The sequence below is a fragment of the Peromyscus californicus genome, unplaced genomic scaffold, assembly GCF_007827085.1.
Source record: "Peromyscus californicus insignis strain IS unplaced genomic scaffold, ASM782708v3 Scaffold_16__1_contigs__length_79575227, whole genome shotgun sequence".
Lineage (NCBI taxonomy): Eukaryota > Metazoa > Chordata > Mammalia > Rodentia > Cricetidae > Peromyscus > Peromyscus californicus.
Window position 1 is genome coordinate 78,016,908 of NW_026294458.1, and position 14,985 is coordinate 78,031,892.

The window sequence follows — 14,985 nt, forward strand, 5'->3', positions numbered from 1 at the left end:
GTTTTGTATTATAATTTAATGTTCTGTATTATAGAGGATTGCACTATTCATCTTTGGTTTCTTACACACAGAACCCCTGTGGTGGTCATACTTAGACAAACACTGGCCCTTACTGCTGGCTTGGCGCATACCCTCAGAATAGCAGATCAGTTCTCTAAGGCAAGAGCTTTGGAACTGGGCTGCATAGTTGCCCATCTAGCTGTGCTGCTTAAGATCTCCATTTAACCAATCTCCGGGTCTTGGTTTCCCTATCTATGAAATGGCAACCAAAGTCATCCTTAATCAGTCACCATGGTGATTCAATAACCCGAGGCAGCATCTAAGTGAAGTTTTAAGTGTTTGATTCAGTTCATGTGCTTTTAAGAGGAGAAACAACAAAAACACATTTAAAGAATTAAATTTCCCTAGGAAAAGCATATATGTGTTTATTTTCTATTTACCATGACAAACATGGACAGTAAGGCATTTGTATTTGTGTATGTGTGTGTGCGTGTGCGTGTGCGTGTGCGTGTGCGTGTGTGTGTGTGTGTGTGTGTGTGTGTGTGTGTGTGTGTATGTGTTCTTATGAGAGCATGTATGCACACAGGCAGGAGAGCAACCTAGGCTATTGTTCCTCGGAAGCAGCTTTCCTGTTTTGCAACAGGGTCCCCCTTTGGTCTGGAGCTCATCAAACATGTCAGGCTGGTTGGCTAGAGAGTCCCATGGACCCTTCTGTCTCTACCTCCCTAGTGCTGGGATTAGAAGTGTGCATCACCATCCTGGTCTGTTTTGTGTAGGTATCAGGGATTGAACTCATGCCCTTATGCTTATAAGATATGCACTTTCCTGAGACATCTTCCCAGCCTAACGAAGGCCTTTCTACATAGCCACTTAATGACGAAACAAGTTTAGAGGGTAGAGTGCCAATAACTGTGAACTATAGCAATGATCCCTTACACAGGCAGAGTTTTAAGACAGAAGAAAGATACGTGCATTTTCCAACAGTAGAGAGAAAAAATTAGGTACAAAGGAAGCAGCATTTAAATCCACATAAAAACCAAGACAGGGCTGGGGAGATTACTCAGGGGGTAAGAGTACTTTCTGCACAAACTTGAAGATTCAAGTTCTAATCCCCATTATCCTCATAAACAGTCAGGCATGGCCTTATATACACTTGTATCCTCAGCGTTTTGTGTGTGTGTGTGTGTGTGTGTGTGTGTGTGTGTGTGTGTGTGTGTGTGTGTGTGTGATCACTAAGGCTTCCTGGCTGCCCATCTAGCTCCAGGTTCAGTGACGTAGACTCTATCTCAAGGGAACAAGATGGAAGATGGTGGCATAAGATATCAAATGTCCTCCTCTGCCCTCCACATAGGTTTGTGTACCTGCACATAGATGAACATGTGCTACCTGCACACACACATATATACAAACACATACCCCAAAACTGAATGCTTTTCAAAAATCTGAAATACTTTATATCATCAACACATGAAATTATAAGGGACACAATTACAGTTTCATAAGTAATTTCAGACATGGCTTGAAGCCACACTTCTAAAATGTAAGTCAAGGGGCATGCATTCACCATACTGACAAGCAAGACCACGGCTGGAGAGACAGCTCAGTGGTTAAGAGTAGTGGCTATTCTTGCTAGAGGTTCAGTTCCCAGCACCCACACGGTGGCTCAAAACCACCAGTAACTCCAGGTCCAGGGGTTCTGATGCTTTTCTCTGACCTCCATGATTACCAAGCACAGATGTGGAACATATACATACAAGGAAAAAACTCATACACAAAATAAAATAATTATATATCCCAGAAAACCAGTGCCAACAATCTCACTCATGCATGCCACTCAGTCGACAATCCTCTGCTCTGAACACCTTATTTTAAACTGCCATGACACTCGGTTACCCATTAATCACAACTTGATCTAACTAGATGCTGAGATATGAGGGGTCCTGACAAGGGCTCAGTGAAGAGCCACAGTAGGGAGCTAAGGGGAGGTGAGAAGTCAGGCGTGGGTAGGAGCACATGGCATGTCTGGAGGTGGGAGCGCTGTACTGGAATACACTGTCCCTGACTGTCGGTTTTTCTGTAAAAATCATAGACTACAATTGAGACTGAATTGGAAATCATGGCTAGTATATTTAAGAAGATAAGAAGTGATATTTAAAACGTAGTGTCTTTATAGGAAAGTCCAAAATAGCTAACATGCACATTTGATTAAAGAAGCAGTGATTCAGGGGAAAGTCCTTCCCCAGACGGCCTCACAGTCAGGTTTGTTATCTGATATTATGCTGATCACCTGCTTTATTAGAACAGGCCCCATATCTTTAAAGCAGATTCAATGTCTGGGCCAATTAACTACCCACATCACTTCACTGCTGCTACCCCTTGCTTCAGCTAGAGTTACATGTTCAATGACAAAATGGTTAACATTCTGTCAAGGGTCCAACATGGAGGTCTTGCATTGGTGAGGTATAAAACTTAATTCCCAAATTCAACCAAGTAATAATAATATTAATAAAATAACATTAATAATAATAATAATCACCATCATCATCCCGTATCTCTTTTCATAACTTTTTGAAAATGCTGAACCGCATGATCAGGATACCCTGACTGTTCACCTAGTTCAGAACATCCTCTTAAATGAGGCAAAGCTCCCACATCCTGTTGACAGCAAAAGCTGGCAATATTACAGGAGTGGAGATTCTGAGTGTGATATGCACTGGGTTTTGACATAACCTTTCTGCAAGAAGTATGTAAATAACGGTTAAATGTCACCCATTACCAGGTTTGTGTATTTGGGAAGGTGGGAGCTGAGAGCCTTCCGTGATTGCAAATGCCAGCTTCTGCTCTTATTCCTTCTAAACTCATATGAGGGGTGTTAAATCAAGTTGATCTATTTCTGTTTTCCCCCCCAACAATAAAAACTGTATTCTGTTTAAAAAAGAGTCTGGCACATTAATAAAAAATCATGGGTTGAGTGCAGGTCAGTCTTTGGTAATTAGCAATGCTATCTCAAGTCAGAGTTTGGGGAGTGGTGTGGAAGGTGGACACGCTCACGCTTGTGAACATGTGTGAAGCCAGATATTGATATTGGGATGACTTTGTTTGATGGCTTCTCTACATTAATTTTTGAGACAGGGTCTCTCAGTAAACCAAAGACTTAGCATTTTGGCACCGAGTCCTGACATCCCCCTGTCTCTCTTACCCCAAACATGAGGTTACAGGTGCTGACCCTAACACCCATCATTCTATGGTGCTGAGATCTGAACTAACTGCACAAAGACCTTTGTCTTTTAAATCTTCTAGGATACAGAACATCTCTTTTCTCAGTCCTTTTCTTCCTCCTTTCTTTCCCTGTTTTATACACTGTTATTTCTTCTTTTTCTTCAGGACATTTTCTTTTTTACTTGTGTGTGGGGGCATATGTGCACATATGTTTGTGTATGTGCACATATATGTGGTAGCCAAAGTACATGTATGTGTGAAGAAGTGCCTTCTTCAATCATTCTCCATTTTAATTCTTTTGAGACAGTATTATTAAACTTGGAGCTATCTAGACAGGCTGGTTGGCAAGACCCAGGGGTTTTTCCATCTCTGCCTCCTCAGTTCTGAGATTACAGGTGTGTGCTACTATGCCAAGTTTCAAAGGTCTGAACTCAGGTCCTTATTCTTGTGTGGCAGTCCCTTTATCAAATGTACTATTTCCTTAGCACACTACCCTGCCCTTTAACAAACCATATCCTTTTGGGAGAACTGCATCTTCCAAAATCACCCCTATCTTCAATGTCTATACATTATAGGAAAGCAATTCCTGTGAATGCTGTATCAGAGTTCAGTCCCAATGACATGCCACTTGAATAGCCATACCCTCATGAGACCTGCTCAGGACTTACCCGGACATGTCACTGGCCACTGGCCATGCATGTGCAACTACATCTCCAACACAGCAAATAGCATGAAGCTGCTGACCTGCTGGGCTTGCGGCCAAGCACACTAGCCTCAGACTGCTCACACAGAGACTCGACATGCTTTAAATCTCCCTGCCTGTAGATATGGACTCAGTAGAATATGGTACATAGGATACAGCTGAGTCCTCCACTCACACTGCAGAAACCCGTGGTTTCTGTGCTGTGAAATGCACGGTGTTTATGGCTCATGTGACTACTGATTTATGTAGAAGCACCCAGGACAGCAGGAGGTAGATCAGTTTTCTCTCTTTTTTATTACCCACATCTTCTTCAGGAATAAATACCTTACACATTTTAATTGCATCATGAGTTTTTTTGGAAGAAAACCCTTAATGATGATGGCAGACAAGATTTTATACTCCAAGTCATGGATCATGTTGAAGTCCTTAAGAATGACTTAAAATAGAGAATGAGGCACATATGTCTGAGACGTCACAGTCAAGACATAAATAGGAACAGGCATGTAGGGCATCTAATTCCTGGTTCTTTCCATCCATGGGGGAAATGGTGGCAACACATGGCCTCCCTCACATGGAATTCACTCCCCTGACCTCTGACCAGCCACCAGTGTGGGCTCTCAGTGAATGAGGCTGTGGGTGGGGTCTGCACCTGCTTCAGGAGAAGGGCATCAGGCCTAGATTTAGGATGTGACATGAAAACAGAAAGAAGAATGTTGCCCCTAAAAGAACTTAGAGGTCAGATTGAAGCACATTCACAAAAGCTTGGCTCTGTGTTTGGCCTCTCACTCTGAACTGCCCCTGGGCTTCAGGATGAACTGATATTAAATGACACTCTGATGTTGACCTAGAAAAATAAACAAGGACAGTGAGAGCCAGCAGGGCATCCTGAAGTTCTGCCTGCTGTGGGAAAGGCTGGGGAAGGACGAGACATCCTGAAGCATGGTAGTGAAGCCCCCTCGGGGTTGAGCTGCAGGATTTCCTCAACATTGTATCTTGGCACACTTTCATCAGTCCAAACCATGTAAAGCATAAGATGTTAAAAATGCCTGCTTTTCTCAAAGGTATTTGTGATGTAATTAAGGAGGTTTGGGGGGTATGTTTGAAGAAATTTTGGGGTATATTTAAATTCTTTGAGGCTTGCTCAAATGAGAAACACACCGCTCTAAAATGTGTCTTCCTGGAGAATCTGCCTGCGAGAGGATGCTATATACAAAAGAGAACATATACACTTCATTAGTAACCACCAGGTGCGTCTGCAGTGCTGCCTGTGGGTGCTGCACCCTTGGCTGCTTCACCTATCTTGTACCGTGACTGGAAAACAACTACCATGCGAGCAATCTCTCTTTCAGCTTGCCCCTCTACACCTGAGCAAAAAATATCTTGCTAGCCTTCTTAGGAACAGAAAAGGAGGAGACGACCCTGGGGAGGTAGACACAATTCAGAACTGTTGGAGACTGTTTCTCGTCACCTTAGATGAAAAAAAATGACCCGTGTTCCTGTGTTTCTTTGGCTACTTTTACTTAGCTTCTCTGAGTTCAGTAGGAACTGAAATACAACCTTTATCTGTAATGTTTGTAATAAACCATTTTTAAATGGCTAACACTGTTATGAAGACTGATGTCAGTTAGTGCTCAAGCTGGAGCCTGTTTTGAGCTACTAGACAGGGGAAGAACCAGAAAGCCTTCAGCAGGATGTGTGCAGCAGAAGGTCAGGAAAGTAGCATTTCTCCCCCACTTTGTTTAAAAGGCTCCAAGAATTAATGAAAGAAAAATATTTAAAGTGTTTTAGAAATTTTAAAAAGTCCTTAAGGATCACAGTAGGACTGTAATAAGGAGAAATGGGAACTGCTGGATTTTTCTTTTTTTTTTTAGCATGAAAGATGCAAGTGAGATGTGCAGAAAGCTGACAAAAGCTGTGTGGTCTCTGGAGGTTTAAGACAGTCAGATGTGCTTAGAGGACGGGTAGCTCCATCTTTCAAAGAAATCCCAAGATGCATGGCAAGAAAAATGGGATGCCTAGAGTACTGTCACCCAGATGCCCCGGGGGAGATACAGGGAGCATGGATGGCTCCCAAAGCAGCCTCTCACTTGTTGTGGAAGCTTAGACCACCAGATCAAATCCTCATGCTTATGTAGTGAGGTCAGCAGAATCACCGCGGACAGGGAGGAAACCTTGCTTCCTTCTAACATTGCATCACTGTTCTGATTCAGTGGTGTTAACCTGCATCGTCACTATGGTAAGAGACACCACCGGATCCCCATGGTACAAGGGAAGGAAAACTCCATCACGGTTTACTCATTTACACAGGAAAGTCCTGTCTGACGGGCTGGAAAGAGGCTTGCATCTGTTTAGATGTACTTCCTGTGTGTGTTGGTCTGGGTATGTGTTTGTGCATGTAAGTGCGAAGGACAGCCTCAGATGTCATCCCTTGTTTATTGATCTAGAGTCTCTCACTGGTTAGGCTAGCTTGGGTGGACACTGAGCCTCAGGGATCTGTAATCCCTAGCTAGGATGACAAGCCCATGCCACCATACCCAGCTCTGATTGTTTTTGTTTTATTTTTTGTTTGCTGTTGTTGTTTTCATGGGGTTGGGGAATGGAGAACAAATCCTCATGCTTGAAAGGCAAGCAATTTACTAACTGAGCTTTCTCCCAGCCCCTAGGGGGACTTCTGATGCACACATCCAAAATAAACACCTAGTGAAACTATGAAAATAGAAGATATTCATAGTCAACCTTGGTAATGGAAGAGAAAACCAAATGAAAGTACAGTATTTATATCAGCTCTGTCTCCAGCAACCGAAAAGGCAGCTGAGAGCAGTCCTACCTGAGATACAGGGAAAGGCTCTCTCTCTCATGTGGTGGGTGGCAGCAGAAACCAACACAGGAATCTTGGAGACTGATCAAAACCAGTTAAACGCTGTGACCTACGAATTCTACTTCTGTTCATAAGTTTCTGTGGATGCTACACAAGACATATCTACAGGATTCCCATGCTAGCATAGACTCCAGAGAGCTGGGACCATGGGGACCTGATTAGTTTCTGCATTTTTATTATATGTATTTGCCTGTGAGTATGAGTAAAGGCACAGAATTTTGTTTAAAATAAACATTTCCTACATTTAAGTGTGTGTGTGTGTGTGTGTGTGTGTGTGTGTGTGTAAAAGAGTAATACCAATGTTACTGGAATTTTTAAAGACAAGTTAGAAGAAAAAAAGACAGGGCTTTGTTTGGACAGATGGCAACAGCGTGGTCCCCACATAAAGTTGACAAAACCCAAACAAAAATCCCAATGGGCAGCACTGCCAGGGACTTTGTCCATGAGTTCCAAACCATAGCTCCACAGCTGGCTATGCCTTCCAACAAAGAGGCCCATCTTTCATGATGGAGGTGTTCCTCTCCTGTTCCTCTGAGACATCAGTAAATGCCCTGACGGCTGTTTCTTTGAGTGTGTTCTCACAAAGGAAAAGAGATGCTGAGCTCTGAGCACACAACACAGTTGATCAACGTGGTGTTAGAGATGGCTTCTCAGGAATGCATAGGCTCCCTGTTTCATATGAGGACTTGGTTGATTTCCATGGACAGAGGGGAGAGCTGCTGAGGACTGCCCTGCATAGAAGAACTGGTCCTGGAAGAAGGGGAGGTTATACCCAGCAGGGGGAAGCATTATTGATATGCACATCCATGTAGAAAGAAAGAGAGAGGACCTGAGGTGCAGCAGGCTGAGCCTAGAAGTCCCAGGGTGCAACCTGCAGCATGAGAGGCATCATGGGAGGCTAGACTCCATCAACCTCAAGTTCATCAACCCCTCAAAGAGTCTATTATGATATCTTGGTGTATGTATGTAAGCATACATACTAGATACAGTACTTATGTTTATTGACATATGAATGCAATGTACACATGTATATTGGTATATTTTACCTGATGTTTTTTATTAGCACATTAATATATCTTCATATTTATAATTAAAAATAATATGAATATTATTGGCCCACATTCATACATAAACTACATATTTTCATTGAACTTATATATTTGTATAATTATTTATATATTGTATTAATTCTCTCTGTATATAGACAATAATACTGCATGATTTTGAATAATTGAAAGTTTTTTTTATTCTGATTTGAAATATCATTATCTGGGACTGGAGAGATGGTTCAGTGGCCAAATGTACCTATTGTTTGTGCAGAGGACCTGAGTTCAGTTTCTACCACCTATGACATGTGGATCACAACTGCCTGTAACCCTAGGTCCAGGGGATCTGAGGCCTCAGGTTTAGATGGCACCCATACTCAAATTTGCACATGGACACAAGCACACACACACAAACACACATACACACAGGCATGCACACATACATGTACACAGACACAATTAAGAGTAAAATAAATCTTCAAAAACAAGTAAATAATATATCCTTACCAGAACATGATGATCAGTACTACCTGAAGATTTTTTAGTGTGCATGCCTACATGAGCATAGGCATTTGCATACATATGATGTATGCACAGATATATGCACACATGTGCGTATTTGCAGAAATTAATAATGCTTTTACAAGGATAACATATTTTTACTCATTTTATTTCTTCCTGTCTCATCACTAATTGCTTCTACAAATTTCCCATGTTCAGCAAGCATACCAAATATTGGAAAACCCTTCTCCTACATCAAAGAATTTCCACTAAATCAAAGAATTGGATGTTTTGACATGATAGTGAATCGTACATGTGGTCTCCTTTGCTTTTATCCAAGGGAAAGCAAGTAGAGACAATTTTAATGAAACATTCAATCAAGTGTTTCCTTGAAAGACACCTGCTTTCTCTTCTAGAGGGGGAGAGTCATAAGTAAAGCAGCCTCTGGGAGGAAGGCTTGTGAACAGAGATGTGTAAGCTGCATTCCGAGTTCAGCTCTGACACCCTACACTGACCAAGGCAGGTCTATGATGGATGCTCTGAGAAGACCTCCACAGGAGCTGAAGAACTAGCCCCATTCGCTCAAACACATGAGATCCTTCCCAGAGGAGCTGGAGAGAGGGATGTTGACAATCCCATCCCGTCAGCCATCTTAGACCCCACCACAGTACTGATTTAAAGGCAAATCTAAACCCCAGCTTGTAACTCTAAGTTACCACAGGTCATACACTTAAAATGTTGTTTCTTCTGTATTAATTACAATGCATTCCCTAAGTATCTGTTGGAAAATCAATGTAAACACTTAACAGATATTATTTTTTGGCCACATACAAATGATCTCTGTCAACAGGACTGAAAGAGAAAACAACCTGAAAATGCTGTGCTTTCTGTGAAAGATATGAGTCTCTCTAGCAACTGGAGAGAAAGCAGACTCTATCTAAAGGGCGGAAGAATGTGGCAGCCATCAAGAGAAGAAGAGTTTCAGGCCAACAAAGCCGAGTCTGGACACTTGTAGCAATTGATGATGTTCTGGGTAGGACAGCAAATGACAACAGTCAGAGACCTTGAGGGCCATCTGCCAAGGGTGTTTCTGCAGGCCTGGGCCACACAACCACAGTTGTCGGAAGGTCTTGAAAAATGACATCATTAGAAGGTGGCATCCTGGCTGCTCACAGAGGGATGGAACTTGTAGACCCACTCTCAGTGCTATCTCATTAGGTAGCCCAGGTTAACCTTGACCTCTACATCTTGCTGCTCCTGTCTCCTGAGTGTTGTGATTGTTGGAATTTGCTACTGTGCCAGGCTCAGCACTGCTGTTGTTGGTGACAGTGAGAGTGAGTGTGTGTGTGTGTGTGTGTGTGTGTCTGTCTGTCTGTCTATGTGCTCATGTGCATACATGAGGAGACTGTATCATTTTCTACCTTATTCCCTGGAGGCAATGTCTCTCAGCAAACTGGAGCTATGTGGACACACAGCAAGCCCCAGTGATCCATCCTCCTGTCTCTATCCTACAACATGAGGGTCATATTACTGGTGTGTGCACACATGCCCAGATACTGAGGTGGGTGCTGGAGATTCAAACTCAGGTCCTCATGAGTGCACAGCAAATACTTTTACACGCGGATCTAACTATCTGCTACTTACATCTCCACTTTAATTTTTTCTCTGTTGTCATCTCTGATTTGGTCCTCACGCTGCTTTCACCCTAGTTTCTGTCGCAGTTGATTTGAAATGGTCTCATTCTATAAACCAGGCTGGCCTTTGACTCCCAGCCTGATCCTGCCTCAGCCAGGCTGTACATTCTGAGATAATAACATTCTCAGCTTTCATGGCAGCTTCTTCACAGGCCTTGTAGCCCCTTGCTCCAACCTTGACTCCTCGGGTGGCATGAGCAACTACTGAAAGTCCCAGCAAGGGTGTGCTGGAGTTGACAGCCTTCACCACACTACCAGACACCTCCTCTCCTTTCTCCCGACTCTCTGATCACGCTTCAACTCCGTGACAGAGGCACCATGAGCATTAATTAAGATGACACATAGGAAAGTGTTTTGTAAACTATGAAGTTTTATATCAATATAAATAGAAGGTGACACTTTTTTTTTTATCTAGCAGCCAATTAACTTTCTTGGCACTGTTGGTCTATAGCAATTAGAACACTCAGTCAGGCGGCATTCGAGTTCAGGGAGGCACTGACTCAGGGAGAGAAAACGCTTTGAGATATGTTACATGAAACATTGCATGAGATGAAATGAAGGGAGGGTCTTGACTTTCCCTTCTGCCTGTGCATTGGGAGCCAGCACAGCCACACCGCTAAGTGTGTTGAACATATTTCAGAACTACTTAGCTTCAGCCACGATCAAAAATTAACAGATTGAATCATCAGTTGTTGAGGGATTTTCCTCCCAAATGTCCAGACATATGCAACAAAATAAGCTGAAGGGCCATGGCTATTATTTTTAAAAAGCTATGCTGAAAAATATTATTTTCTCCTAATACCATCTAAATACACATACACTGACACATGTGTACACACACATACACACACACACTCACACAGCATGCATATGCACACCTACATATGTAGCTAGATATTCAGTGTCTTGGAAGAATATTCTGAAACAAAATAAAAATGGTTTGCTTTTATCATTTGCAGCAGTATTATAGGAACTGAGTGGGTCAAACCCTATTTCCCCAAGGAAATAGACAGAGAGAGAGAGAGAGAGAGAGAGAGAGAGAGAGAGAGAGAGAGAGAGAGTATAAGAGAGTATGTTTGTGTATATGAGTGAATCTGTGTGTGTAAGTCTCAATGTCTTTGTGTGTGTTTGTGCATATGTTTATGTGTCTGTTTGTCTCTGTGTCTTTGTGTGTATGTATTTCTGTCTGTCTGTATGTGTGTCTTTGTATGTGTCTGTTTATCTGTGTGTATATCTGCATGTGTGTCTGCATGTTTTTGTATGTATGACTATATATGTCTTTGTTTCTGTGTGTTTGTGTGTATGTGTCTATTGTATATGCTTGTATGTATATATGTTTATATGTTCATGTGTGTGCACAGGTACATGTGTGCATGTATGTAAAAGACAGAGGATAACATTGGTTATCTTCCCTCAGGTGATATCCACATTGTTTTCTTTTGAGACAGGGTCTCTCAGCACCCTGAATCTAGGCAAGCAGACTAGGATGAATGGCCAGTGAACACGAGGTATCTCCTTATCTCTACCTTCTGTTTGATGATAACAAGTATGTGTCACCACACCTGATTATTTCTTATTAATTCTCTGAGAATTTGTACCATATGTTTTGATTATATTTGCCCTTCCCCAACTCCTGCTGATTTACTACTAGTCCCAACTAGTAGTAAACACCCTACTCTGTGCTCTGTTTTTTAAAAATATCCATCAGCTCCAGTTTGTGCTGTCCATATATTCTTGAATGTATGGTCTTCCATCAGACCATGGTAAACTTGCCAGAGACTGCAATCTTAAAGCAAGCTCACTCTCTCTCAGCAGCTATCAATAGCTCTTCAGCTAATGGTGGGATTTTTGTGCCCCCTCATGCTGGTATTTGGTCTGGCTTGAGCTTGCTCAGGTCAACAGTAATAAACAGCTGGCAGAAGTCTATTGGTGCAAGAGCGGCACCAGCATCACAGGAGCACCCAGCACCTTGTCTTTGAGTGTGGGTTCTGAGGTTCCAAACTCAGGTCCTTGTGCCTGCCGGGGAAGTGCCACACTGACAGCTGTCTCCCCTGCCTGGGGCAGCAGCTTGTGAAGCTTCATACTTACTCTTCTGGAATAATTCAATAAAGCGCTGGCCATGCACTCAAGGGGAGGGTAACAGGGCTGATTTATACACATAAGATAGCAAGAGTGTCTTCAGGCAAAGGGAACACTCATCTTTTTCATCAACCGAGCTGACTCTTCAGCTTCCTTACCCTTAAATCTCATCGCTGAAGGTAGGAAGGGTTGTTCATTTAAAAAATGTCTTCACGGACAACAATCTCACTTAATCTGTATGTTACATTTCAAAAATGCTTTAAGTGCAAATTTAGATGCACAGAAGTAAGTTTGGTTGGGCCTTCACAGACTCAGAGTAAAAGCTAAAATTGTTAATGGTTCATAACTGTTACCTATATGAGCAATTAGAAGTCACTTCCAACAAGAAATGCCATAGGTACCTTCAACCAATAACAACTATGGACATCTTGCTAGAGTATATACATGTGAATGCAGCCAAAACCATAGAAAGCCCTTAGCTATCATATCAGCATCCAGAAGATTCTCCTTTATGTGAAGTCCTACACAGGCTTACAGAAGGTTGCCCCATCCACTCAGCCTTCCATTTCCTATTTCAGTGTCTAAAATTTTATTTGTCTACCAGGTGTGACCAAACCTATGAATATTGTAACATGACATTGTCATCTTGACATTTTACACTTGAGGACCACGTAATCAAGTAACAAAAATATCTTTTTAAAAAAACCTTATAACATTTTAAAGTAGGTTTATGATTTTTTGCATGGAATGCATTCATTCATAGCTCTTCTAGGCTGTGTGAAGTTACATGTGACCTAGATTCTGGACACATAAAAGGTAAAATCAGATAAAAGCCATGTGAGATACCCCTCCGATCAGCTGACAGTCAGAGGTGTCAATGTCTGCAGTGACCTGCACACAAACAATTTGCATCCAGTACCCATCTGCTTCAGTTGTCAACAGGACACAGCCCAGAGTTATCTGGGATGGAGCCCTCCACTGAGTGCAGAGCCATGATTTGATTGTAGTGCTTTGCCCTCCTGTCTCTCTCTTCTCATTCCATAACCAAGATCATATTTGCCTGTGGAGATGTCTGTAGGGGATTACTTTGATCATTAATTGATGTAGGAAGGCCCAGCCACTGTGGGTGGTCCCAGGCTGCATAAGAAAGCTAGCTAAGCAGGAGCCTTTGCACAGTGTTCTTCCATGGTCTGCTTCAAGTTCATGCTTGAGTTTCTGCCCTGACTCCTCTCGGTGCTGGACTGTGACCTGAAAGTGTAAGTCAAATGAACCCTTTCCTCCCCTGAGTTGCTTTTGGTCAGAGTGTGTCACCATAGCAACAGAAAGGAAACTAGAGCACCACTAACAGAATCCATAAGTTTCCAGCGTGTTTTTATAATATCAGCCTCCTGATAAAGTTACTGTTCAAGTTCTTCTAACTCAGTTGTTGGTGGAGCATGCTAGTCTCAAGCTGTGGGGTCTGTGGGCTGACTTAATCTACCTTCTAGAAGGCATTCATTCATCAGAGACAGGCGAGGGATGACTCTTATGTATATGTGGCTATCATGGGTCAAATACACACTGTTTGGTTTGGACACAACACACATCTGAGGGGTTTCTGACTATCTGCATAGCTGCTATGGGATGTCTTTCTGTATGCTGTGAATATGTGTTGCTCTGATTGGTTGATAAATAAAACTGCTATGGCAGGGCAGGATAAGATTAGGCAGTACATTCAAACTGAAGACAGAGATGAAGAAGGGTGGAGTCAAGAGAGATGCCAGCTGCTGCCCAAGAAGCAAGAAGATGCCAACAGACCGGTAATGCCACTGCTGCGTGGCAACATATAGATGAATAGAAATGGGTTGAGTTAAGTTATAAGAGGATAGCTAGCAAAAAGCCTGACCCATAGGCCATACAGTTTGTAATTAATATAAGCCTCTGTATGTTTACTTGGGATGAAGTGGTTGTGGGACCGGGCGGGACACAGGAAAACTTCTGACTACAAATGGCACCCAGATGTGGTAGCAAGTGTTTCCACCTAAAACCTGAGAGAGCTTAAGAAGTAGTTATAAATGCAGCTAAGAGCACATTCCTAGTTTATGTCACTCATGGCAGGCTGCTGTACAGAGATGTGTCCCCTGGCCAAGGTGGGCTTCAGTGGCAACATGGTGGAAACTTGAGAGGTCTCTGATGAGCCTGGGCCACAATACAAAGAACCTTCTCCCAGGTGCTGCCTGCAGGCTTGGGAGCACAGCCACTGGCTTAAAAGCACAGGCACACTACTTAATACTGCTTTCCAGAATTGGAGAGGTAAGCATGACTCATGGTGCCTTGACCATATTGAAAAGTCAAATGGGGCAGAGTCAACAGATAAGTCACTGCACAGCTTAGCAGTTTAAGATCTCTCCTGGCCAGAAAAGGAGTGTAGATACACAATAAGACAGATTCAGATGGAATAAAACTCTAAATGGTTTACAGTATGTGTAAAAGGTACATAGGCTTGAGAGAGAGAAGAGAAAGGATATTGATATTCATAAAAATAAAATAAAGTCTTAAAAAATAATATATAAAAATATAATAAGTTACATAAAGATGGAAATTACAGAGAGAGTCTGGATTGTGTTGTCTTTGGGATTTTTAACTGCAGAAAGACATTTGATTGTAGGGGCTACTAAGTTAAACCAATATATATCTCTTAAAGGTATCTTCACTTCAAAATTTGTGTCTAAGGATATGTTGCTTTGGAAAAGAGGTTCTGCTTTGTTTCCACAGAAGATGAGAACCTGTGGATTGCTTTCAGGCTAATATGGTTTGATCAACCAAGACCCCCTGAAAGGTCTCCCATGATATCCATGGCCCAGATGATCCAACATCCAAAACAAC

The 14,985-nt window shown here is 42.4% G+C and overlaps 1 protein-coding gene across 4 annotated transcripts in view; it reads right to left on the minus strand.

Moving 5' to 3' along the window:
* Positions 1-14,985, minus strand: part of Dscam (DS cell adhesion molecule) — a 611,935-nt gene that overhangs the window by 234,515 nt on the left and 362,435 nt on the right. The window lies entirely within an intron of this gene.